At 42.3% G+C, this 27015-nt stretch overlaps 1 long non-coding RNA gene across 1 annotated transcript; it reads right to left on the minus strand.

The window, feature by feature from the left end:
• Positions 1-5804: 5804 nt before the first annotated feature.
• LOC121716183 lies at positions 5805-26077 on the minus strand. The gene is made up of 3 exons (XR_006033786.1): positions 26066-26077; positions 23516-23521; positions 5805-5880 (listed from the first exon to the last, which is right to left on the minus strand). It is a non-coding gene; the product is annotated as an uncharacterized LOC121716183 (long non-coding RNA).
• Positions 26078-27015: the final 938 nt, after the last annotated feature.

The raw sequence follows: 27015 nt of genomic DNA on the forward strand, positions 1-27015 counted from the left end.
TTTAATAGTCTAGGTCAATTTTTAAAAGAAATTAACCCTGAAGGCAAATCATGTTAATTTTTGGCATACAACATTTTTAGGGGTTTTGAAGGGTGCTGCATTCAAATCGTCTGTATGCCAGGCTTAAAAATGTCCCATAATGCCTCAAAATGGAGAAATCCAATATGGCCATCGCTAGGTCAAAATCTAATTAATAACTTATCTTTTAGACCGTACATAAAAACCTGAATGTAATGTGCTTTTACAGGAATATATATTGTGATGATTTTCACTTTTAATGAAGCTTCACAAAACAAGTCAGTCATTTGCTTTTAACAACTACAACCTAAATGACGTACATTCTGGCTTATCATCCTACACAACACACTCCACCAAAAGGGTGGCCATTTCAGCACAGCTACAGAACAACATTGTGGAAACACACAAGCATGAACATGAATGCACAATTCCTGCATTACTGCAAAAACACAGTTACACCTCTAATAACTAATATCTACATGAAATAAAACAATAAAACATTAAGACCATTAAACAAAGCACACTGGGTAATAGCAAATTCAACACATGAATTGGTTTCTATGGACTTGTTGCTAAGGAATTCTAACCGGGAAGCTCAGAGGCTTCCTCAGTCATCACAATCTATATATATATAGGGAATTCAATGCCATGCTCAGATTTAAGATCAAGACTAGAGAAAATGCTTGAAATGAATGTACATGGTTAAAATTGTTGTATTTTTCATGAAAAAAGAGGACCATGAAACAGGTCTATTTATATTATTTATCTGTATTTTAACTATTTATTTAGTATTTGAAGAAAATGCTTGAAACTCTTAAGCTAAATGTATACTATTTTAACTATCTATTTATATTATTTATCTGTATTTATCTATTTATCTATATTTTAACTATTTATTTAATAATGCATATTTACCTATTTATTTAGTAATTAATCCATTCTATTCTATTCAATTCTTTAAACTTCTTGGTATGAAGAGGTAGGCTACACACTTAGGTGAGGATCACATTAGCCAGCGGCAGCGGCAAACGTAACGCGACGCTCAGACCATAATACATTTTGTCTCGTTCCTAAGCAACACAAACGGTTTGTCAATTGAATACGCTCGCGTTGCGCTTTGAAAATTGAACCAAGTTCAATGCTCAGCTTGTGCAACGCTAGTGTTACGCCAGTGTTGCCACCGTTCCGCTGCCGAACCATAGAGAACAATAGGAAACCTGCCGCTTGCCGCTGGCTAATGTAATCCCCGCCTTAGGCTATCCTAATCATCCTCATCCTCCTCCTCTTCAGCAGTGTTCTGACAGGTGCTGCTGCAGCTGCATGACTCCATGCATAACATGCCACTTTTCCTGCAACTGCAGCGCAGGCTTAGACATCCCTTGAAGCAACAACAGGAGGTGATCTCCTTACAAGCTTTTGGAATTGGTGGAAGAGATAGTAGCTGTGGCACTAACTGATCATCCACATTTGGATGGCCATGATAAGTATGTGTTGTGTTTGGGCCGCTCCTTGGCTCAGTTCTGGGTAGCTAGACGCCATCTCTGGCTGTCTCAATCTCAGCTCCAGCAGGCAGACAGAGAGCGTCTTTTGAGAGTGTCGGTGGAGCCTGGGTCCATGTTCGGCCCACAGGCAACCACCCTGTTGCAGCAGGCGCGTTACAGCCGCCGCTGTGCAGAAGAGGTGTCAGGGTCTCTTGGCTGGCCTTAGGAGCGGATCCATGGGTGCTCTCCACCATTGACCCATGGGTACCACCTGCAGTTCAGGACCAGACCCCGTGGTTACCTTGGTGAGCAGTGCCATGCACGCTCAGATCTTATGTGCAGAGCTGTCCACCCTCCTGGACAAGAGGGCGATAAGGGAAGTCAGGTGTTCAGACCCCCAAGCGGGGTTCTTCTCCCGTTATTTTCTTGTACCCAAGCGCACAGGGGACCTTCGTCCTGTTTTAGACCTCAGGGGTCTCAACATGCACCTCCGGTCCCTGAGGTGCAGATTCATCACAGTTCCGAGAGTGCGGCAGGCCATCAATGCAGGGGACTGGTTTGCTACCATCGACCTGCAGGATGCTTCATTTCAGATACCCATCTGGCCGGGGCATTGGCGGTTCCTGAGGTTTGTGTTTGAGGGTCGGGTCTTCAAGTTCCAAGTCCTCCCATTTGGAATCTCTCTGGCCCCCCGAACCTTCACCAGGTGCATGGATGCAGTTCTTGCACCCATGAGGCAGCGGGGGCTCAGGATATTAAACTATCTAGATGACTGGCTCATCTGTGCAACCTCAGAAGTGCAATGCCAACTACACGTGGCCTTGCTGTTAAAGCACATTCAGGACTTGGGCTTGCGCCTCAATCCCAAGAAAAGCAGGCTCCAGCCTTCCCAGGTCACCACCTTCCAGGTCATGGTCCTGGACTCCAGGAGGGCATCCGTGACTCTCTCACCGGCGAGACAGCAGTCTTTCGCTGCATGTCTCAGTCGTTTCACGTTGCACGCCCAGGTGGAGTGGAAACTCTGCCTTCGCCTCTTAGGCCTTATGGTGCAGGTAGTCCCCCTTGCCCTCCTTCAGATGCGCCCAGTGAATGCGGACCGGTGATTCGTCGTATTTACAGACGCATCCCCAGTAGGCTGGGGCACCGTTCTCGATGGTCAGGGCATCAATGAACTCTGGACAGAACCTTGGCTATCCCAGCACATCAATGTCCTGGAGCTGAGGGCCGCTCTCCTTGCCCTCCCGCACTTTCTACCGTGGCTAAGAGGCCAACATGTGATGGTGAAGACCGACAGCACGGTGACTGCGGCCTACATCAACAGACAGGTCTTTGCAGCCTGCATCCCCTGTTCAGCTCTTTCAGAGCAGTTCATGTGCCAGGGGCCTTGAATGCTGCGGGCGACATCTTGTCAAGAGGGGGCCCACATCCCGGAGAGTGGAGGCTCTAGTTAGCTTCTTCCTATTCACAAAGGCTAACTGGCTAACGTGTTTTTAGTTTCTTATAATATATTAATTATTCAGTTAGCCTATACATAATCCTCACATAACAATCTTCACATGCTATTACAGACGTATTACATGGTCCTAAACAAATTGTTATGATATTATGTTATAGTTTACCTGTTACTGCTGAGCATCATGTGAGGGGAATGACATAATTCACAAGCGCCTCCTCAGTGTGTAGGTAGAGGGTGTGGCCTCATTCAGGGTTACATATGGGTATTTGTGTGTGTAGTGGTAAGGGTAGGGGTGGGATGGGCAAACATGTCATCATAGCACACTGGACATCAAAACAATAGGCTCAGGTACAATATTTCATTAGTAGGCAAATCTAGTAGTAACAGTTCGGCATTTAGCTTAAGAATTTCAAGCATTTTCTTCAAATACTAAATAAATAGTTAGAATACAGATAAATAATATCAATAGATGGTTAAAATATGGTAATCAACCTTGCTTCTAAACATGTTTCAAGTAAATTCTTCAGAAAGCCATCAACCTGTTTCATGGTCCTCTTTTTTCATGAATTATTCATTATCCGAGACAACAATTTTAACCATGTACATTAATTTCAAGCATTTTCTTTAGTCTTGATCTTGAATCTGAGCATGGCATTGAATTCCCTATATGTGAAAACCTATAAAAGGACATTACATTCAGGTTTTTATCTTGTACAGTCCAAAAGATAAGTGATTAATTAGATTTTGACCTGGCGGCGGCGGCCATATTGGATTTCTCCATTTTGAGGCATTATGGGACATTTTTGAGCCTGGCATACAGAAGATTTGAATTCAGCACCCTTCAAAACCCCTAAAAATGTTGTATGCCAAAAATTAACATGATTTGCCTTCGGGACTTTAAATAAGCACATTTTCCAAAATCCTGCCTAGTCTATAAAGCCCGGACCCGATGTAACATCAACATGAATTATCTGCCTGAACCCGGCCCGTGGCCTGACGTAAAATATACGTTTTGACTGTTAAACCTTGACTTTATTTAGGTAAAGATTCAACACATTAGCGTGACAATTTACTTAAAACTGTGATTTTCTCCTCTTCTGGCGTATCGTGACGGAAGAACCATGCCAACTTTGGATGCGGACATGCGGTTATCTTAGCGATACGTTTTGCAAACAGATACCTTCGATATATATATCGTTGAAAAGCTTAGTTTATGGCCGTTCATGTGAGCACAATAACTTGCAGGGTCACATATTTCATCAGCACCTTGCATTTTGAGCATTGCACATAAGAATGTAGAATTTCCATCAGAATCCAGCACCACTCCAAACACTTTCCAGACCTGATTTTCCCACTCCTGTAGTAGCGACGGTGAATTCACCTGCGGCAAGTTTAGCCTACATTTCACTAACTCCATCTTCTTCTCCAGGTTAAAGGCGTGCACGCAGCGGAAGGTCTGCCCCTGCCCTCTCCATTATGCACGTTGCACGCAGCAGCAGACTTTCTTTACAGTGAACAGCTGCGATGATTAATAAAAAATAAAAAAAAATCACTGAGCAGAAAAGATTAACCCCGAGGTCCGACCCGACCCGAGTCATTATATTTTCGACCCGAACCTGCGGGTCCCGTCCAGGTTGGCGGGCCGACCCGTTGAGAACTCTACCACGGACCGGATCAAAAGACCAAAATTTGGTCTGACCTAAAGAGGTGGTCTCTGTACGGATCAAACTGAACCATGCTTCGGTTCGTTTGCAGTATGAAAACACTTTTTGGATGATTCGGACTTTCGGACCAATTACAGGAAGTTGAGGCAGCTAGCTACCAAATAACGGATAATAAATAGTGCCGCGAATGCATACGAAGAGAGTAGGAGATCATATAGCCTAGCCTATTTAATTAGAATTTGAATTAGAAGTCTGTCAATTTTGTCTAAGAGTCAACAAAAAATTGTTAAAATACTGACATTTACAACATTTGAGGATGAGAGAGAGGGGATAGGAAGGACAGCAGAGCAATGCTATCTGAATTCAGAAGCTTAAAAAATCTGTGGCAGCCGCAGCAGCATATTAAGGTACAAGAAGCCATAAGAAGAAGCGGTGCTTTTAGGTAGGAAAACCCACTGAAATGACATGTCAACGTCAGACACATGCCTGTAAACAAACCAATCAAAGGGAGACGCAGCGCACGTAGGTGGTAAAGACAGGATGCAGGGACGTCATGCAGAGTTCTTAAGTGCGCTAGAAAAATTGCAATGTGAAACCATTAACTAACCGGATCAAATGTATCCAATGTAACTAAACACGAACGTTGGTTCGGACCTTGGTCCGGACTTTCAGGTGTGAAAACGCCCTAAGGTAGCTTTTTTGCACTTACACTACTTAGCACAACCCTTCTTGCAGGAAACAAGTTCATAGCAAGACTAGCCTGCATCTGGTAGGAATGTCCAGAATGGTTCATAATGACCCTCAGATGTGTCATTTACAGGGTGAAGACAAAATCCTTTTAGGCAAGTCCCTCCACTCGGCGGCCATCTTGGTAACGCACTTTGGGCAGTTATCCGGCAGCTATTTTCCTATTCAAGTGAATGGGGATGCATACAGGAAGGGCGGGACATGTGTAGACTACTGCCATATTGGTGTTACTAACTAACCCCATGCATTTCTAAGGAGGATTCTATGAGTGCTGTGTCTGCTCATTAGAAAGTCTCTGGTGAAGGTAGCTCTGGTGTTGATACCAGCCTCTGACCCCAGACATAGCCTCCCTGATACACTGCCCTCTGAACATGCTCCTTTAGGGAATACTTTGTTGGGGGGATTGCATGCACATTATGCCTCTTCACAAATAACTTCCTTCTTGCTTAGTCTATTTCTGTGGATGTGCTGGTTCGGTCATACAGAAAATAAACCATATCTATCGTGGCCATTACTTGAGGCGGAAGACAGTTATACAGGGCATTTGTAAGCTCTGGAAAGACAGCCAATGCAGTCTTTTTCATATGTCCAGCCAGCTTGATACAGTGTCACAGCCAGATACAGCCAGTTTTACAGGGGGGGGGGGGGTGTCGATTTTATTCGGCCTCTTTTTTTTTGTCAAAGTTCACAAGCCCACAGCGCAAGAACTAAACCATGTAGGAGGCTAACATTTTGCATGCTGGTACATAAATAGGAATAGTATGTAGCAAAATCGTCACGTTTGGTCTGGATAATCCTGCATGGTCATAGCTGTCCCTCAAAGTTGATACAAATTTTATTGGAGTTTTTGGCTGGGCTCTGTTTAAGCCTTCAGAAGACATATTTGTACTCAACATAGGCTCTTGATTTATTTTCCTTACTGAGATAAGTAGAAACACTCTCACAAAAAGCAATGAACAGAAAACAAATCCCTTCAGGGTCTGAACAGCAGACCTCACAAGTCTGAAAAATCATTTTGGTTGTCATTTTCAGAGCACCCAAACACCTTGTAGGAATATACAAAGATTTTTTAAATATGTTTTTATTTATTCTCCATGATCCCTTCTTTTTGAAAACACCAATTTGACTTGTCTTATGCAAATCTTTCTTTTTTATTTTCCACCCTGAACATGGGCAAAATGCCCCATTGACATCAATATGTTTTATATAGAGTCACCTATGGTTGTATAAAGTAACCTGTGGTAGCTCTCAAAAGTCAAACTACATCTAGCTAAATTAGCTAATTTAACTAGCCCTACTTAAATCTGTTTCTGAAATCTTGAAGGAAAGTGTGGTCATCTTGAATTGTGAGAATGAAGGAAGCTTCTGGGCTAATCTTAAGTTACAGATTTTAATTCTGCATCATAAATGTATAATTCAATAGGGAGATCATCGATATCGTAGTAATATGCAACTTTATTGCACTTACAATTTTCATGCTAATCCTGACCGCCATCTTGAAATGTATTTATTATTCATGTAGAAACTCCCAAGAATTGTGTGTGAAGAATATATTTAACTAACTAGATCATTAACATCATAATATATGTCATGCTAATAAGAAAATTGATCTGAATACTGTTGCAATACTAGTGGCCATTTTGAGAATGGTTGCCGCGGCCGGCTTATTGAAAATACATGATGGCTCAACATCCATTTTATTTTGGACTACCTTTGGCTATAAGTGTACGAAATGTCATGCTTTTATTACAAAGTGCACAATTTCTCAGGTTATCTGCCCCACTACAATCAAAATACCAGAAATTTGGTCATTCTAGATGGGCATTTTAGAACATATCTGAGCTGAGCGCTTGCTATGGCTGGCTTGAGCCTGTGTGTGTAGGGTGCGCAACTACACTTTTGGTCAGTGTTTTCTTTCTTTCTGTTTTTTAATTCCAATTTCGGATCTGTTAGTCACAGTGAAAACCGGGGAGATTTCAGAGGACAGCTCCATCCGGGGACAAGCCACCGAAACCGGGGATGTCAGGTCTACCATTCAGCGCTGCTGCACAGGCGAAGCCCTGAGCCAGCACACGCCAGGTCAAAGGTAACGTAAGGTAAAGGCGCTTTTATACAAAGTGACACAGACTCGCAACAGTGGATCGAGCCCCAGGCCGACTAATTGTTCGGCGGCTCCGCAACCCCTGCTCCACCACAATCAGCCACAGAAGTACCGAGTCAGTCGACTACCTGGCTGCGTAATGTAACGCCTCTGTTCTGACAGCAGGCCACTCAGTAATGTATACTCCCCAGTCCCAGGAGTTCATCATCCGTAAGCCGCCCCGGCCTGAGACGGGTCCCGCGCAGGCACCTGCAGAGTATCAAGCGCGCTGAGCTCCCCTGGCAGTGGCAGCAGGCTGCGCCCGGCGCGGGGACTGGCGGACTTTGATGCGTGCTGACAGGCCCTCTTCGGGCTTCAAAGGGGCTAATGGGATGTGCTGATGTGTGACTGCTTCCAGTCCTAATCTATATAACGTAGAATCCAATGCGGATCTGTTTCATCCAGTCTTCAGAGCGAGGGGGCTTGATAATGCAGCGGCATCACAGAGATAAAGGCCTCTCCTCTCCTTGGCTCTCCTCACACAGGCCCTGTGCTGACAGCTTCTTGGAAAAGCCTCTGTCGCTCACTCTCTCTCTGTCTTTCTCTGTCTCTCTCTCTCTCTTGCTCCGTTAGTGACTCTCTCTCTTTTCGTCTTTCTCTTGCTCCGTTAGTCACTCTCTCTCTTTTCGTCTTTCTCTCCATCCTGCTCTCACTCACACACACAGATTCTCTCTCTCTGTCACATACACACACACACATTTTCTTCCCACCTCTCTTGCTTTCTCCTCTTGTAAACTCTCCTTTCCTGCACATGTTTCAAAGACAACCGATTGTGTGGCCCCAATTTTATAAACTGAACCTAACATAAACACGTTCAGTTTAGAAGACCAAAATGACACACTATATAAAAACACAATGAAACCAACAGCAAGAAATGGATTACATCCATAAGATAACACCATGTGAATCGGTTAATATGTAAACAAAAACCCATACTCCTGGGGTCTTGAAATACAGTGTCTGAACAAGACACTTTTCTTTGTCTCTTTTTTTGTTCACGGGCCTCTGAGCACCAAGGGAAGGCAGGCAAGAAACAGCTGGGATGACAAAAATGGACACACTGATAAACGTCCTGCTCCCAATGGATTGTAAAGACCAGCATAGAAAAGACAGTGAACTCGGCATCAGCTCATAGTGTACAGTACTGCACAGAGTATTTTTGTTTTTAGAGTTATCCTCTTGACTTTCCTCTTGACCTTGCACACTAATGCATTGTATGTCACAACACCCTATGGCAATCACTGGGTGCACAGGTTACAATTTCACTGCATTCATTGTAGCCCTTTTAAAACTGCATTACATGCTAGCTATGAGCTATTTGCTCAAATGTTCCAGTGAACTGAACTAAACACTGTTACAAAAAGTCGGTTTGTGACATTGCATGTAATACGAGAAGTTCTCAAATATTGAAATTAGCTTTATAACAACATTTGGACATTTCACAAACCCTGAGAGCAATCTGTTAAAACATGTGTCAATCAGTTTCTAGGATAAAGCTAAAAGGGGAAGTTAGACATTGCGTTTTGTAATATTTTCCAAATCCACCTTAACAACAATATAATGCTTTCCTAATACACCAACTGAGGCCTTTGCTTGCTGCAGTGTTACAGTAAACAGACATTTGTCACTAAAAATCTATAGAATTCATCCAGTTTTGTCAAAAGTGTCTATTTATACTGTATGTCTTTTATGCTCATATATTGTTTTCATATTTTGCCTGACATTTTCATATATAAACACAAGAGAGCCCAATAACATGTAGTCACAGCCAAAGTTTCCTTTCTATTAACTGCACATTTTCTGGATTGTACAACATTTCCAAAAATCTAGGCCATCTGCCAACGTATAGATCTGTGCACCATTAATGTTGCACCCATACACATATGCATTTGTTTGCATGTTTCTGTGCAAGCAGGTGTGTGTGCATGCACGTGCATGTGTGCTGTATACGCATATATATGAGTGTGTGTGTGGTTGTGGCGGCACACGCTGGTGTCAGTGCTGGGCCCCCCATGTATGTGTGTTTGTTAACCGCGGCTCCCTGATCGGTTGGCCGTGATGGATTGGATGCTCTCCTCCTCCTCCCCTGTCCCCTCCAGCTCAGACTGGGGCCTGGGAGACCCTGCCGTCACATCTGCCACCACTCTCCCCAGGGGCCTCCAGGGCATGGGAACCTTCCTCCTCCCTCCAGCCGGGGACCTCTCTCTCTCTCTCTGTCTCTCTTGCTCTCTTTCTCTCAGCCACCACCAACCCCCACCACCACCACCGCCACCTCTGAGCCACCACCACCCCTACACACCACCACCTCCAGCTGAGGACCCCTCTCTCTCTCTCTCTCTCTCTCTCTCTCTCTCTCTCTCTCTCTCTCTCTCTCTCTCTTTCAGCAGCCATAACCCCTCCACGCCACCACCTCCAGCTGAGGACCCCTCTCTCTCTCTCTCTCTCTCTCTCTCTCTCTCTCTTTCAGCAGCCATAACCCCTCCACGCCACCACCTCTAGCCGAGAACCCTTCTCTCTCTCTCTCTTTCAGCAGCCATAACCCCTCCACGCCACCACCTCTAGCCGAGAACCCCTCTCTCTCTCTATCTCTCTCACTCCATCAACCCCCACCACCAAACCACCACCGCCACCTCGGGCAGCAACTCCCCGCCTCTCTCTGCACAACACCACCTCTCCTCTCCCGTGGGTGTTTTTAACCTGTTTTCAATTTGTGTTGAGAAAACACATTTCAGCATTCACACAAGCAGTGTACCACAGACAGAGAGAGAGGAACAGAGAGAGAGAGAGAGAGAGAGATCGAAAGATCTCTTCTCTTTGCTCGCCTTGCACCCCCTACCTTACCACATCTTGTTCTCACTTCCTCCATCTCTCTCCTCCATCTCTCTCTCTCTCCACCTCTCTCCAACATCCAGTTTCTCAACCTTCACCCCACCCTCTCCTCCTTACACACCCTCCACAGCCCTGCTGCTCCCTGGCTCTCTCCCCGATGGCCGCGCCGTCTCTGCTGGTGTAGCTGGGCTTGAACGTCACCGCGGCCGCCAGCTCCAGCCAGATGGGCGATTTTTTATTTAATTTGGCCCCAGAGTGTGAGAGCTGATAATTGCTTTTGTGAGCTGTTTAATCTCAAGCTCTGCTCTGTGACACCTGGTGAGACAGACTTGTTGCTCTCATGACTGTGAACTGCGGCTGCTGAAGAAAAAAAAAGAATGGGAGTGGAGTCGGTAATGAACTGATCCTCTTAAAGCTTTAGACCCTTTGCTCCCAAAGCACTGGAGAGAAGTGTGAGTGATGGAAAACTAATGTGTAGGACCCACTGTAGCCCTGAGTCATTACAGCAAAACACAGACCAGTCGGCCAAACGGTCAAGATTAAATGAATGATACTTTAATGAGGGATAAATACTGAAGGACCAAGACAACAAACAGTATGTTGCTATGCTGTATCTTCTTCTACTTCTTTCATAGTTTATATTTGTTTCTTGTTTCATGACAAACAACAACAAAAAATCCTTCTTAAGCAGCTAATGCTAAATTGTTTAGTGAAAATGTCCTAAAGAATCAATAGCTATTTTCTGTATTCGTTTGAAGAGTAGAGTGATTTTGTGGTGTTCAGACATAAAGGAACAGACTGTTTTGCTGTAGTTCATTGTTGTCCTGGTCTGGTTGGCTGATTTTTGCAATAGCTTGGATTCCACAGCATTGTCCTTTCTATTTCTCCCGAATATTCAGACACACTGGATTAAATAAACCACCTTCCTACTCAAACATCCACAGTGAGACAATTATGATTTTTCTCATGCCTGAGGGCCTGTTCTCAGGCGGCCCAGCCGCTGATGCTGCCTCTGTTATATCAACAACCTCTCTGTCTCTCTCCCACCTATATACACACAGACACAGCGCACACCCACACACACACACACTCATGCGTACACACAAAAGACAAAGAAGGGAGTAGAGAGTAGGAGAGAGAGAAAAAGACACTGTTTAACATACAGTATGTGTTATTATTGCATCAATAACAATTACATCAGGTACTGCATTGATCTCAACATTTCTAACTAACAACAATGATCGCCAAAACCTCCTACTACAAATACGTACAAAGTCATAAATCAAGTGATAAACACAAAAATGACGACAAGTGAAGCACACTGTTGCAGCTGTCTCCCTCCTGCTGAAGGCCATCAGGCCGAAACTGACGAAGGCCATCAGGCCGAAACGTTTGTCAATTAACCCCTGTGCTAAAATGGATTAAAAGCAAGAAAAGATTTTTGGAGTGCGACCATTTGTTATTTTTTATGAGTTCCCTCCTGCTTTCCCTCACTCAGTGCATCAATCACGAGAGTACGACTCCTCCTTTAGCTGTTGCTTTAAGACAGGACAACAGAGTCCTGTGCTGCGGTGGGAGAGAGGAGAGGAGAGATGTGGCCGTCTCCTACTCAGACACTGATCTCCATAACTGAATTGAGTTTCTCTTGTAGTTCTGTGTTTATGAACACAAAAGAAAGGGTTACATTTTTTAAACATTGTGTAGACGTGAACACTTCTTTTGTCATACAGGTAAGTCTGTTGTCTGTTTTCCAGTTCCTTCCCCCTGATGTTTGTATGCGAGCATGTAGACAACAACTAAAGGTAGTCTTTGGTCTGGTTAGTTGATCACCGGTTTAGCTGCATACACCATTTCTTGACAGCTTGCATTTATGTTAAAAAAGCACTATGACATGGCTTGTACAAAGAGATGTATCCTATCTATCTACCAGTCTACATGGATGACTTACTGCTGTTGTGCAGTGTCAGGTTTGGACATGTTTTAATCTGCCCATCCCATCAGTGATTATTTTAGGCTCCAGTGCAGAGGGCCCTCATTTGAGGTGATAAATATTCATGAGAGATTGACTCGTTCCACGGCGTCAGGAGTGGCATCAGAGCAGCGTGGGGAGAAAGGTCGCCTCTGAAGGTCACGCCATGGGCCGCCACATGGCAGCTGATGGCACTGATAACAGTATAGCATAACGTCTCCAAATTAAATTACTGAGGGCGGGCGGGGGGGTGAGGGGACCGTGATAAACACTCTCGCTGAGACTTGGGTTTCACAAACAGAACAGGCCACAGCTGAGACACTTGTGGGACATCAATGTCCCATATGCCAGTGGGGCATGTAGCCTTTAATCTGTGGAGCGAGCCGAACCAATCATTGCTCCTCTCTTAAGGAAAGAAACGAGGACCCCCCCCCTCTGCAGCGCCATCCACTACAGACCTGGTGATAGACCAAACTGACGGAGTGTGTGTGTCACGGAGGGTCAGTATCGTTTACCAAGAAAAATACATGATAACCAATCAGCTGCAGGGATACCACCCTGGGAGGAAAGACAACTGCATCCTTGACTTCAGCCACAACTGCTTGACTCAGTCACCCAAACCCCTGAGGACTTCTTAATGAGCCGTGACACATGTCCACTGCTGTACAGATCCTTTCACCGTTAGCAGCGACATTCGTCTGATATTTCAGCTGGTCAGTGGATTAACTTGAGGTTTCTTACCGCTCTCTGGTCAGCCGTGTGTGGCCATGAGATGTGCAGAGTTGTGAGGACACTTGTAAGGATGCTGTGCTTCAAAACAAATTGGCAACAGTTGTGCTTCTCTCTAATAATAGTGAAAGTTATATGTGCCATGACCAAGGGTCACCAGTAATCCAAAATCCTGAACTAGCCATTTAGAAATCTTATTTTTAGCAAAATGACCACTATCTCTCTCTTCTTTTTGTCAGACAATTTTTCCTGTTGTGATCCTGAAAGTTACCCTCGTGAACCATACTCTTGCTATTGGAAGTGTGTAGACGGGGGAAGCCAGGCTACCTGAAAGTGCCCTCTCAGTGACAAATATAATTTGCAGTTGTTGAACTATGGGAAAGCCTAAACAACAATGACAGATGTTGAAATTATAGCCAAGCTGTGATTTTACATGTTTTGTTTATGAGAGTAAGCAACTCATGCATTTCCTGAAGTGTTATTGTGCAATGACTCAAGTTGAGTCACAGAGAGATTTTGTGCACTCTAAATGAACAATGTTTTCAGGAAGCACACCCCACATTTAGCTGTTTTGTTTGCCATGATTCCACAAGATTTCTTTTCAAACCTAAGAAATTCAAAGCAAATACAGTCAGTGGCTGCAGCAGACCCAACCTAATGATTATAATCTATTCTATTCATTTGTCCTCCGCACGTGGTCAGTGCCATAAACACGCCGGCAGCTGGACATGGAAATGATACAGTGTGGCGGAGCGGGGGACATTCTTGAGATTAGTTATGGAGAACTCACCCACTACTGTCTACCAGAGTCAGGGTAGCCTGAAGCTGTCGTCACTCCAATGGCACCACGCTCATGGTTTTGGCCTTCTGGCTGCAGGCTAGAGAGTATGGCCACAGGCATGTGATGAGTTTGTGTGTGTGTGTGTGTGTTTGTATGTATTTGTGTGTGTGAGTCGGTGGGTGGTCAGTCAGGCACAGTATCTCCTGTCACATAGTTCCAGTGCTGTGACTTTACGTAACCAGGGTTTACATTATTTCACATAGGCTGGTGGCCTTGTTCAACTTTATCTCCTCTTCCACAGTGATCAGTGACCAGCGCCTCTGATTGGGGCAAGGTGACAGCCAGCGTGCCTCTTCTCTCTGGCCCCCACATTTCATAGCACTGCCAGCTGTTTGGCCTTTGGCCTTTGCTGTAGACATGAACATGACTAAATATGGCCCTGGGCCTTAACGGCCATTGGTCACTGAGTCTCTGTTCCCAATGCAATCCTGTCCTTTCGTCAAACACCATCTCACTCTTGGCTGCCTTGTCTGACCAATCCTCTCCGTGCTACACTACATTATTAGGCTAGTCGGAGGAACTGGACTCATAGGTCAAATGTTTCAAGAAGCTCCCAACTCTGGTCACTGTACATTTTCCACTGAGTTATTTATGTGGACAACACTCTGCTGTTTATATGAAAAATAAATTGTAAATAATTGTTGATATCTGAAAACCTCTAACATTGTCATTAAATGAGCTTGGGGTAAAGCTTATTTTCTCTCTTGATGTCCTGGGAGCCATTCTTTAAGCCTGGAGGACATTTTCAGTGTGCCCCCTGTCACCTTGATTTATTTTTATTTCTCAAAATATTATCAAAACCCCTCCTTCTGAGGGTTTGTAAAGGCTCTGAATATGACTATGATGTTAACTTGAGATCACATGAAAGACACATCCCAGAAGCATACGAGTGGATAAATCATGTAACAGATCACCCAGAGGCAAGCTTATAGTATGTGAAATGCCTAAAGGAGGCCTGATGCATGTTTTACAACGTCTCTTACTGCAAATCTGCTTACATCTGGAAAATGGCGGCCCCTAGTATTATATATGTTCTACTCCAACATTTTGAAGTAAAAACCAGACACATCAGTCATGTCGAAAGAGTGAACAATAATTTTATAAAGGTCATCTTGCATGAACTTCTTCAAGTGTTTGGGGAAATGGAGAACTGTAAATAGACACGTTGAAGGTTTTTTCCCACTCAGCGACTCTTTGTTCCCAGGCTCTGGAGGAATTCAGCTGACTTGCAAAACCTGTGAGACTGGGTTTGGAAGTGCGACTGGATACTAAACAAAAAAAAAAGTATGTACCCCCAGCACCTACTGTTAGAGAGAGTGATAGAGAGAGAAAGCGAGAGAGAGAAAGCACACTAGGGGCGAACTGTCTGTTGTGTTGTGGAAAGTGATGATTGGCGGCAGGTGATGGCACAGGTTCCCACTAACTCTCGCTATGTGGTTAGTGGTTACATCAGGGCATAACTGATTTTATGATACGCAAGCGCCAAAGAACAGAGACCGCTGGTGGGAAACACAAGAAGAGAGTAGCCCCTCCACACACACACATACTTCACACAAATATACATACACACATACAGGCATGCATGCACGCACGCACGCACACACACACACAAGCACTCACACATACAAGTTCAAATATAGTCAAATAAATTGTAGGATCAACTGTGATAATGATGATGATAGTCTTTATAAGATGATGAGTTACTTCATGAGGTTTTCTTTGGTCTGCCTTTTGACGGTTGCGTTGTAAGTGTTGTCGTTGCCATCGTTGTTAGTGCAGCTGTGGGCACAGAGTTTCACTGCCCTACGAAAGCGTTCACACCCCCACACCCCTCCTCCCTACCACTGTGAATTGTTGGCTGTTTCCTGCTGTACCGGGGGCTACGGTTTCCCACCTTGTCTCACACTGACATTGTGGTGTGAACTCAGTGGGGGAGACACGGTGTGCGTCTGCTGTCCTTGAAGTCAACTGCAGGAGATGGTGTCTGCTTTGAGAGATACACCTTTAACTATTTAACATGCCATGGTGCATTGTCCCTGTAGACATTGTCCTGTTCTATGGCAGAGCAGCAATTGTAGCAAAAGTCCCTTTGTAGCTGCATTGTTCCAACACATAGCTTTATAACATGCAACATCCAATGTGTTGTTACTGTAAAAATACTTGGTATTTTAGCATTGCATGTGTACAAACAAACTATTTATTTTTTATTTTTCTTTCAATTAATTGATTATTTTTCTTTCAAAAGAGTGTCTCGCTCTTATTTCAAAGTTCACTAGACGCAGAGCATCCACTCCTCATGAAAACCTAGGAAGATGGCATCTCACATTCAGTTATTCAAAATAAAAAATAAATATGGACTGACGCTCCATCCACAAAGTTATTTGTTTTTACTGATGCATTTCTAGATGTTGCTATTGATGATTCTGTATGCTGATATTTCCTTCCACGAGCCTCTCCTATAAATAAATACTGAATCATCTTTATTACATCTTTTTTCTCAGATGAGAATTGACATTCTCATAACTACTTGTTTAACCTCCATATCATCTCAACACTTTTGCACATCATTAAAACAATATATGTCTTTTGAACAAAAATCAAATGCTTTGTCACGTCCTACATACAAATTATTTGGTACAATTGTCCCAAAATGTCTTAATATTTGATCAAAATGTCTTAATATTTCTGAGTTATCAAAATATATGATACTGTTTTTTAGTAAATATATCCTGAATTTATAAATTTGTTAAATCTAGACTTTCATCTATGAGGGGGGGGGGGGGGGGTGAAGCATTAGATCAACCAATAACCAACCACTGATCTAAAAAATAGAGGTGCATTTTCTGAACCTTCAACTGGTAAACTAGAAAGAGTGCTATACTGCATGCGAACTTCTGCTTCCTTTGTTTACATTTCTAATTGTGTATTTTTTCCTTTGTGCTTCGCAGTACTGTACAACAGCATTGTTTTCCTTTTCTCTGCTGCGATGATGTGGTCTGTCAACAAATAACCGCGCAAAGAGTCACAGCACAAATATCTCCAATCTCTTTCAATCAATCTCCCACATGCAGTAATGTGTAACTTTGTGTAAATTGTGCATTTTCAATTACTGTCAACAAAACCATAGCCTTAGTTTACATTAGAAAATATTACAGTATTACTGGTTTTACAGGCTCTGCCATATTCAGTGACATTAACATTTAGTTTTTAAGCATCAACTATCACTAGGGATTTTTTTAAAGTTACAGGCCTTTGCAGGACATCCATTGTGTGGTGCTGTTTGTACTATTGTTTTGATATTGTTTTGCATAGGTATGTTAATATTGCATTCAATGTACTGTGTACACTGCCAGCAACTGAGAAAAAAAAAATATTTGAAGTGGTAGAGTCATGTAATTGAAGTGGTATTCTCTGATGAACGATGAACGTTCATTGAAGAGGAGCTTCACAGTCTTTATTTTGTGTTGTTTAAACTAACTCTGTCAAATCACCCCTCTTCTTCAAATGCACAATCAAATTGTGTATTCCCTCAAATGCACACAATCAAAGGAAAACATACTACGTTGAGGAATGCTGCTGTTAGCTAATGGGAACTACAGGCTCTCCTTGAGCTGGGGCATCTTTTGGGCCACAGATGCCCAATATCTCCCAGCCAGAGGAGCAGGCAACCAATATCCAAATATACAGAGCACAGGAGTTACTAAGAACCAGGGCTGTAGTGGAGGCTAAATGCAAGTAAATGCTAGCCTAGAAATCTAGACGCGCCCCTAGCTAGTTGCAACGGTTTGGCTTGAATTCCCTGCTACTTGAAAACAAATATCCTATTTTGTCCTATTGCGTGCAGAGGGAATTTGAAAGACAACTGATTATCCCGCCCCTCGGACTGAGCACTGCGAACGGTGAGTGCCCAGACCCTACATTTTAATGTGGGTTTGGCTCGCCAGGCTAAGTAAATGCAGTTTATTTGCAACTTTTAACATTCCAAATGCAACTTTTAACATTAGAAAAACACACTGTATTATCCACATTCATAATATGTAGGCCTACACTCATCTCACAATTTAATACCATTGGTATTATTATAAACATTGGAGAATAACCTCCACCAGAGCCGTATAGATATATATACGGCTCTGACTCCACCATCAAACATGTTCTGAATGCCTTTTTAAAAAATGCGATACCGCATGGTGCAGTCCACCTTACCGTGATCCCAGCATTCATAGTTTACCCACCTCTTATTTTACCACTGCTAAGAACCTATCCTCGATTTCCTCCCATTTTCATGAGGACATATATGTCAAAGATTAGAACCACAAGGCAAGAGCACTGAGGCCATGATAGTGGATGGTTTGAGAAAAGGACATACATACATATATATATATATATATATATATATATATATATATATATATATATATATATATATATATATATACACATTTAGTATGAAATAATTTCGCACCTTTCTTCATCAAGCACACCTAAACTCTCCCACAGGACCATGAGCTGAAATGAGATCCCCTGTTCACATGGTTCAAAAAAACAAAGCCGGTTATTTGACTGCCTCCAATGAATTGGCACCAACTGATCTTTTGTCTGCGTCGACAGTTCTCACAGGCCTGTGGGCCCTCCTTCCCTAATCACCAATATCTCTCTCTCTCTCTCCTGGCTCTGTAGAGTTCATAACCCACTCAGCAAGATTCAAACAGACCTGAAAAGTGTTGACACCTACGGTTAAAATGTTGTCATTGTTTACCCCGAGAGTCCCGAGGATTGAAATTTGAGGAGTCTGTGAACACTGACTGAATTTATGCCCTGTGTATTTTTTTCTCTTGAGAATATTTGTTCCAGTGATTCACAGGAGAAACAGAGGTTGTTACCTGAACGATTAATTCAAGCAAACGAGCAGGCAGGCGGGAATCAGGTCTCTAATGCCTTGCCTTGGTCCTGGATAAGAGCAGGACTTTAATACTACCTCATACTATGTGTGGCCGAGCTGCGTGATAACAGAAACAAAGAGCCAGGAAGTGAGGTCATGGAAATAAAAACAGCTACATCCGTTGTATTTCAGGCTGTTTTTGACTCCAGCAACAAGTCACAGATGAGAGGGAAACAGTGCATCCATATCAACTACCACTGTCTTTGGAGAGGAATGGTGCTCCATCACAGCCACGGTTCAAGTGGAAATAGAACATTTGGTGTTGAAAGAGGAAGCATAAGTCATAACAGTCTTGACCCCATGATTGAAGTATGGATATTGAACAACTCCATAGATGTTAAGCAATGTGGGCCAAGTGCCAAAGAGTTCCTTTTATGTGCTATACAATAAGAGACTGTGGTTAAATTATTCTATTTTTTACAGAAATATTCATGAACATTGAAAAACGAGGTGCAAATGTCGGATTATGTACTGTATATTTTTGGAGCTAATTGGCTGAGCTGGATATAAAGCCTTACTATGAAATCATATTTGTAACCAATATTTAAATAAAATATTGTTGCTGTTTAGAATTGGAAAGGACCTTCTCCCTTTGGGAGCACTGTTCTGTGGTAAAGAGAAGAGGGTGGAGAGGAAGTCTGGAGTAGTAGGTGAGGTAATCTGTAGTCTTTTTGAGTTAGTTCTTTCAGATAAAGATAAAGTCTGACTGATAGGTCTCCCCGACGATTACAAAACTTCTGGAGGCTCTCCCTCGATTACAGCAGTTTTCCATAGGTCAAGTCCGCATGGTCCACTGACTAAGCCTATCATCATGTCTCTCCTTTCTTAGGCCTTAAGGCATTCCGAACTCATCATTTTGTCACTCAATCTTATGCAGCCTCCCATGAAAAAGACTTGTCATTCAATGATTGTAATACATATAATAACTTGCTTCATTTGTCAAGTTTGTGTTTTTTGTATGTTTGATCAGTGAGATTGTTAAATAAGTTGGTTGTAATCTTAATGAACTTGATATGCAGCAGCACCATAATTTCCCAACTATTAACCAAGGTTTATACATGTTTCAAGGATTACGCAAAATGTCTTTATCTATTAATACACAGGGGCGGGCTAAATCCTTTATGAGCATGATCTGATTCTGTTTCATTGATCTATTGGGCACTGCGGTTAATACATCAGTGCAGTTAATACATTGTCATGTTTTTTTTTTATTTGCAGACAACGGCTAATACACTGGAAAATACTATATTTGAATATATTTGAATTATGAGAAATTATCTGAATAAGCGTTCTTTGAGAAACTGCAAATGGATGGAAGTTTGGAAAACATTTTAGGACTATTTAAGTCTATTCTTTTGCAGTGCCTTATGTTATCTTGATCTTTGCTGGAATAGAACATAACAGTTAAATAGAATAGAACAAAGTATAGCACTTATCTATCAGTAATTTTAAGAATATGTGTATGTACCAAACAGTACACATACTGTGTACATGGCACCTGCTATTGCACACTCTCCTGAAGGACTTGGACTTGAATTTTTGCTGTGTTGGCTCCAAAGAATCAGCCTTGACTTAAGGCATGGCACGCAAAACCACACAATAGTTATTATGGCTTATCAAACAACAAAGGAAGCTATCATAGGAAGCATAACTTCCCACCTTAGTCTACAGTCACTAAGTGTTCTCTTTGTGAGCAGACTCATTGAAATTAACCCATGGCCCTGTAAACATTCCTTTTTTGTGACCTCTGAGCTGTTGGATGGCAGTATTCCATACCGGTAGTCTAGTATTGTTAATGCATTGATAGAAGTAGGTGAGGACCATCTAGGATCGTGATGATTCACTACAAATTCAGTCATTTACAGTCACACTTGTGAACCGGCATGAGGTAATGTGGTGAGACGAATGTGAAGAACGAATGAAAGGTGTGGATGAGTGGCCAGGTTTGGGAGTGGGCATGAAGAAAAGAACAGGGGGGCTAAAGCTGGGAGAAGTAGGGCGACAGGGGGTCTGCTCTGCGCTCTCTCACGCAACAAAGGAAGGAAGGGCTTCTGTGTGACTGGCGCAACATGACTTCCTGTTTGTGACCGGGCAGCCAAAAACAAAGGCCGCACGGCCACGGCCCCCCCGGCAGCAGCCAATGTCAAGCTGTAGGCTCGGGGCCGGGCTGACCTGCTGTGCGCCGTCGGGCCGCAGAACGTCTGCGCGTCCGTTATGCCACCGCAGGGAGATTATGCCACCGCGGGGTGGCAGCGTGCAGGTGAGGACGCCGTTGAAGTCACAGGGGCACTGTATGCGAATAGACATGTGTTGCGTAATTACTTCATCAGTGCAACGGCTTTCCAAGTTTCTCGCTGAAAGGGGCTAGGCCTCTTTGATCTCAGGGGCTGTTGACAGAATGTACAAACAGAAACACATTAATGCAAACACTCTCTCTCTCTCTCTCACACACACACACACACACACACACACACACACACACACAAATACCCCTTTTTATGATCCCTTGCTCTAGCCAGTGGTGAGTGCAGATCTCCATTGTTGCCCCTGGTTCCCCATCGTGCAGAGGGACCTAAAGTGCAGGAGGCCCAGAGAGTACAGGAATGACTTAATGATCCACCAAGGACTTCGATACCACAATAGGGCCATTTTTAGCATTTTACAAGGACCCTTTTTTCACAGATGTCATGTCATCTGTTCAGTCTGGCTAACATTTAACAGCGGATACCACCATGCAATTCAAGGGATGAGTTTTTTTTTTCTTCTCTCAACGTCTATTGTTGGCCTTCCAGACTGTACTCAGCCGGTGGCCCTGCAAAAAAGGCAGCTTGTCATTTGGCCCGCACTTACACCATTTGACTACCCCTTCTCTCAACCACGGGAGCTGTCTTTGAAGTGTCAGGACTTTTTGCAGGTGACAACATTTGCCACAGGGGTCACAACAGCAGCAAGTGGCACGTTTTTGTTCCTCAAACAGATTAGGTGTGAGGGGATCACCTAAGGAGTGAGGCTAGACCATGGGGTTTAGCGTTTGACTGTGATCAAAAGTGCCATTACAACTGCATTACACACTGCTTAAGTTGTAGTGAAAGTCTTGTAAGAATATACATTCAATCACTAGAAATACGTAGCCTACTTACAAAACAATACAGAAAGATGTAGCCTATACTTTAAATATAGTTTTTTTCTCAGTGATTTAACATTTTAAAAACAGTAAGTGCATTGCTCAAGAAAATATTAATGTTAATGCATATCAGTGCCATCATAATGAAATGTCCTTATGACATTGGGTGCTTTCGTAAATTCAATCTGACACACTCTGGACGCTCCGAGAGTGTGAAACTCTGAATAAACACACGATAATTCCGAATTTACGAACGGTTAAGTGTGCTCGGAGCGCTGAGTGGCAATTTACGAATGCACCCATTGTTTGTTTGACAGTCAGAATGCTTAATCATGTTTTCAATGAAACACTGACGCCTGGAAGTATATAACTTATTTCCTTAGGATTTTAGATGAATACTATCCTGGACCTATTCATGTTTATGACGTCAAATTTATGATGTTGGTGGCGACACCTACATCAAATGGTATCAATGTCACTAATTTCAACACAACAGAATTTAATTTCCAATTGGCTGTTGAAGAATATAATGTGTACACACTGACTAGAAAGAAACTGGACTGTAGCTTACATATTTACCACCATCTGAGAAACAATGAAAAAATGTTGAATGCTACAAACATTCCTTGTGAACCAAGTAATGTTATACAATCATGAAACAGGATTATTTTGCATTTTCAACAATATAACATAAGCAATTGATAATGTAAGAAACAGTTATATCAATCATTTGCAAGAAGTTGCTTATTGTTTGTTTAATGTGTTTTGTGTCCTTATAACATTTACTTTTACCATGATGTGAATTATCTGTTAGGTGTATCCGACCTTTTAACACCGGTCCATGGACAACAGATGTAAAATAGCCAAATAAACCTTAAATTAAAAATTAGTTGTCAGAGCATTTGTAATTTTTGCAAAAGAATGAGAATCTACTGCAATCCAGCACAAATCTATTACATGATGTGGAGTTTGAACATGCAGCTGTGATCATTGTAATTATGACGATCTGAATAATGCACCAAAGCGACAGAGAAAAACAAATATTCAGAGCACTCAGACCTTGTACCTTTACAGCAAGCGCTATTGTATTATAAAAATAAAGGGGCCTACTGTATTGTTACATATATCCTGTCTTCATGTTAAAGGATGTTTACAACTTTTCTTGATGCCATAATACACAACCTTGGAGTTCCGCAGTTTGAGTGTAGTTTATTTCACATCTGATTCTGAGCTGGGTTTATTGTCCACACTTTTGAGATATGTGTATTGTATCCGTTACTTTTTCAGTTGTGACAGGCCGCAGGGAAACTGCTCACTGCCTTGCGGCATGATCCATGGCCCTAAACTCCCCTGCACTACAGAATCCCTCTCTGAATCCTCACGACTCCCTCTACTTCGAACACCCCCAGGAAACTCTCAGATAAAACAATGGCCATGTTACATGTTGTGGGTAAACCCCAGACCAAACCAAGGTGTCAGATGTATTTGATGTACCTGAGGTGTTATCTACCTGTGGCTGAGTGCCAGAGTGACTGGTGGTTCAACAGTCAGCCTTTCTTTCCCCTTTATCTCCACCCTCATCTGGTTTTGCTCTGCCCTCATCTCTGTTCTCATCTCTTGTCTCTATGTCACAGCATAACAGCACCACAAACTGATAAACCTAGAGCACATTCGTCCTCACTGTTTCTATTAGCAGATGGAGTGTTCTGCTATAGTATGTTGCCAATTGATATGCGCTATACAAGTTCAATTTCCCTTCCTTTTGTGCAGAATGTATCATGTTGTGTTTCTTTCTCTCTTTCTTTTCTTTAGCAACACAGTGTATACTTTGATATAAAATAATCTGCTTATTTCGTTTGTATCTCTAAATTTACCATGACCCCCTCAAGTCTAGCTTTTTTCGGATTTAGAATGACATTCTTGTACATTATTTTACAAAAATGAGACTTTTCATATATTTTTGTTGTGTGAAAACAACATTGCATTGCATTTTGATGGCAACAGCAAGTAGCAGAAAACCTTCCATCCTTCCATGAGTGTTCATTTGTGTTCAGCTATATTCGCCGGAGCAATGGAACACATAGGTACAGCATGCACAGGAGCAAAACAGCGAACTCTTGAAAACGGTAATGATATTGGTGTCCTGTTTACAAATAGATCATCTGAGTAGCAAAAGGTTCCCTCCATTGCATCTTTGTCTGGACATGTTTGAACATGTTCCAAGACCACACAGCTTTTCCCCTTCCATCTGCCATCTCAACTTAATTGTGGGCAACAGGGGAATTCTTGAATAAAAAAGTGTTTTCAATGACTTAGACCCTTGACATGAGGACATGGCATGCTTCATAAAAAATAGGTGGGCAAATGAACAAAACTAAAGGTTAGAAAAACATCTTTTATATAGAGATGTCATAATAACCCAACTCATTTCTAATAACTATCACTACATTACAATCATGCAGTGTTCATGCATGGATTCACCTACGATCTTATTGGTGACAATGCAGTGGTCAAAGGTACAAAGACATAAAAATGCCTGTGAACATAATCATATATCATATATATATCATGAGAACGCGATATCTGACTTCAAGCTCAGCGATTGGCAAAAATGCATCAAAATGTATTTTTAGATAACATAGCAAATATCCTTTTTATCCTATCCTATTTTAAGTATATCAAAATAAACTACAAAATACAGTAGCCACGCTATGTATCAAAATAAAATACTAAAAATACACTTTAAAGGGAACGTGAAATCACTTTGCAAACCTTCCATATCTGTCTATTTAATCTATTCCTTCATTCTTCATGACTCTGTTGATTAAGTGGACAGTGTTTGAGAGCAACAGCTTTTCTTTGCCTATGAGACATGCCATAAACCTACAAACAGTCAACAGATCAAGCTGACCTGCCTGTTACATCTCATATATACTGCCTATACTGTATCAGAGATGCAATCAAAAACACAACTGAACTTTTCAAGTGGTACAAAGTGGAGACAAGTCTCTGACATTGTCAATGCATGCACAGATTGCTTGATATTGCACTGTGTAACGCTGTTGATCAGGAAGGATCATGACCCTTTTAGTTGGTTTTAACTAACTGGGTACCGGGTAAGTGCTATATGGTGTTATATTAACACCAGTGGGCATAAATATAAGTTTTTCTTTGTGTTGCTTTATAGGTGATACATGTAGCAAAGTTTTCAGCAATGTTGCCGGGCAAACACATAACCGGTTTCATGTGTTCTGTTTGGACGATTAAAGTTCTTAATAAACTAATGATTAAAGTTCTCATGAACTCATCTTGCAGGGATCATTTTCCTGAATCTCAATATTCTGATCACAGCAAATTAACACAGCAAAAAAGTCAGCACCAGTCAGAGGCTACATTCATTGTTCACAAACATACACACCTATAAAGTATTTTGATACAAAATACAAAGCAATTTTACTCAACCCAATAACATACAAATTACAAAAATACTATTTTGTATTTGAAATATGTATTTTAAATACATGTATCATAAATACTGTCCATTCCTGTTCAAGCTGCACTGATGTTGTGGGCTTTGACCTTGAGAAAGGTTGTGTGTGAAATACTGCAAGCAGATATCATATTTTACCACTAGAGTAGACTGGGCCAACTGTTGAGGAGATGAAGTATAGGGACTATATTGCTCGTATATTTGTTCACATGCATTACATCCAGATGCAGATCAGTGTGGCCAAACTGTCCACCTAAAAACCTAAAACTGTCCACCTTTTCGTCAATTTTCAATGTACTCAGTGTAGATTTGGTGCTATTTCGAGGAAGATTCAGAGTGCCTCTGGCTAAAAAGTCATTATTCAACAAATCCTTCATTCCCAATGCAATACATACACATCACACACACTCTGCTTTCAATCAAAAGAACATTTTCTAACATGGCAACAATAAAGCTTTTTGAATCTTGAATCTTAATACTGGCAAAAAGGGTAGTGCTCCTTCCTGCAACAACAACATTACAATACCAGGGGTTCCGGGTGTGCATTAGAAGATGTGTCAGAGACTACATTCTTCGTATTGTGAATCAATGTAGCAACAAAATAAGTTTGAGACCATTATTTTAAGTACAGGAACTGCAATGTCATGCTTTAAACCTTCACTTAACATTTCGTACAAGTGGGCTGTCTCAAACTTACTATTGGTGAATATTTCACCACAGAATGTATATACATATACACCAGCTAAGCTCCGTGGGTTGAAAAATTCCTGGATGTGGCTGCAATATAATTACTATCTGCACCACTTAGCCCTAATGCTAAGTGAATAGGGTATTATCCACTACACTGAAGAGCCAAAGCCTAAATCAAATTCACCTTACCAAGCCTATCTACTCTCTTTAAATGAATAAACTGTTATTAGAATATATTTGTTTTTCCAGATTTTGCTCTCCTACCGGTGCCACATTTCTATCACCACATCTTTCTCTAACTGATCTGCACGGCCTCGTTATCGACAGGTACAATCATGCTATCATAACAAGCTGTGCACAGGCTCCCACTGACGTCTGTGGGATCTGAGAGAAATGTAGCAGTGTCGTCCCCTATCCTGTGTGTGACCAGAACATAACATCAGCGTCTTAAATGGAGTCGCAGGAAATAAATGGCCAATCCTGAGGGGGTTAGACATGTTTTGCCCTGATCTTTGAGGCCTGTGGGAAGTTCTCATGTCCTGCTAAAAATGGGTGCAGTCACAACAAGACCACTGGATGTATTGGGGGGGGGGGGGGGGGGGGCTGTGCTGTGCTGACAGCTTGGGAATCATTCATGGAGATGCCAGTTACTTGCTTACAATGCAATACAATATAGGCAGCAGATGCATATTCAGAGGAAAATCTTGTCTATCAAAAGCTGGCATGGGATCACTGTCTGGCCAAAACACGGGCAATGTAATGGATCTCACCCCTGTGGTGCAGGGCCTAAGTCCTCCAGCAGTATAGCAATGATTCAAAGGTACAGTGTCAAAGAAATCACTGGAATGAAAGCAGTGTATTCACGGTCCCGTGCTCTTCAATGATATAGTCTATA

The sequence above is a fragment of the Alosa sapidissima genome, chromosome 8 (genome assembly GCF_018492685.1).
Source record: "Alosa sapidissima isolate fAloSap1 chromosome 8, fAloSap1.pri, whole genome shotgun sequence".
Classification (NCBI taxonomy): domain Eukaryota; kingdom Metazoa; phylum Chordata; class Actinopteri; order Clupeiformes; family Clupeidae; genus Alosa; species Alosa sapidissima.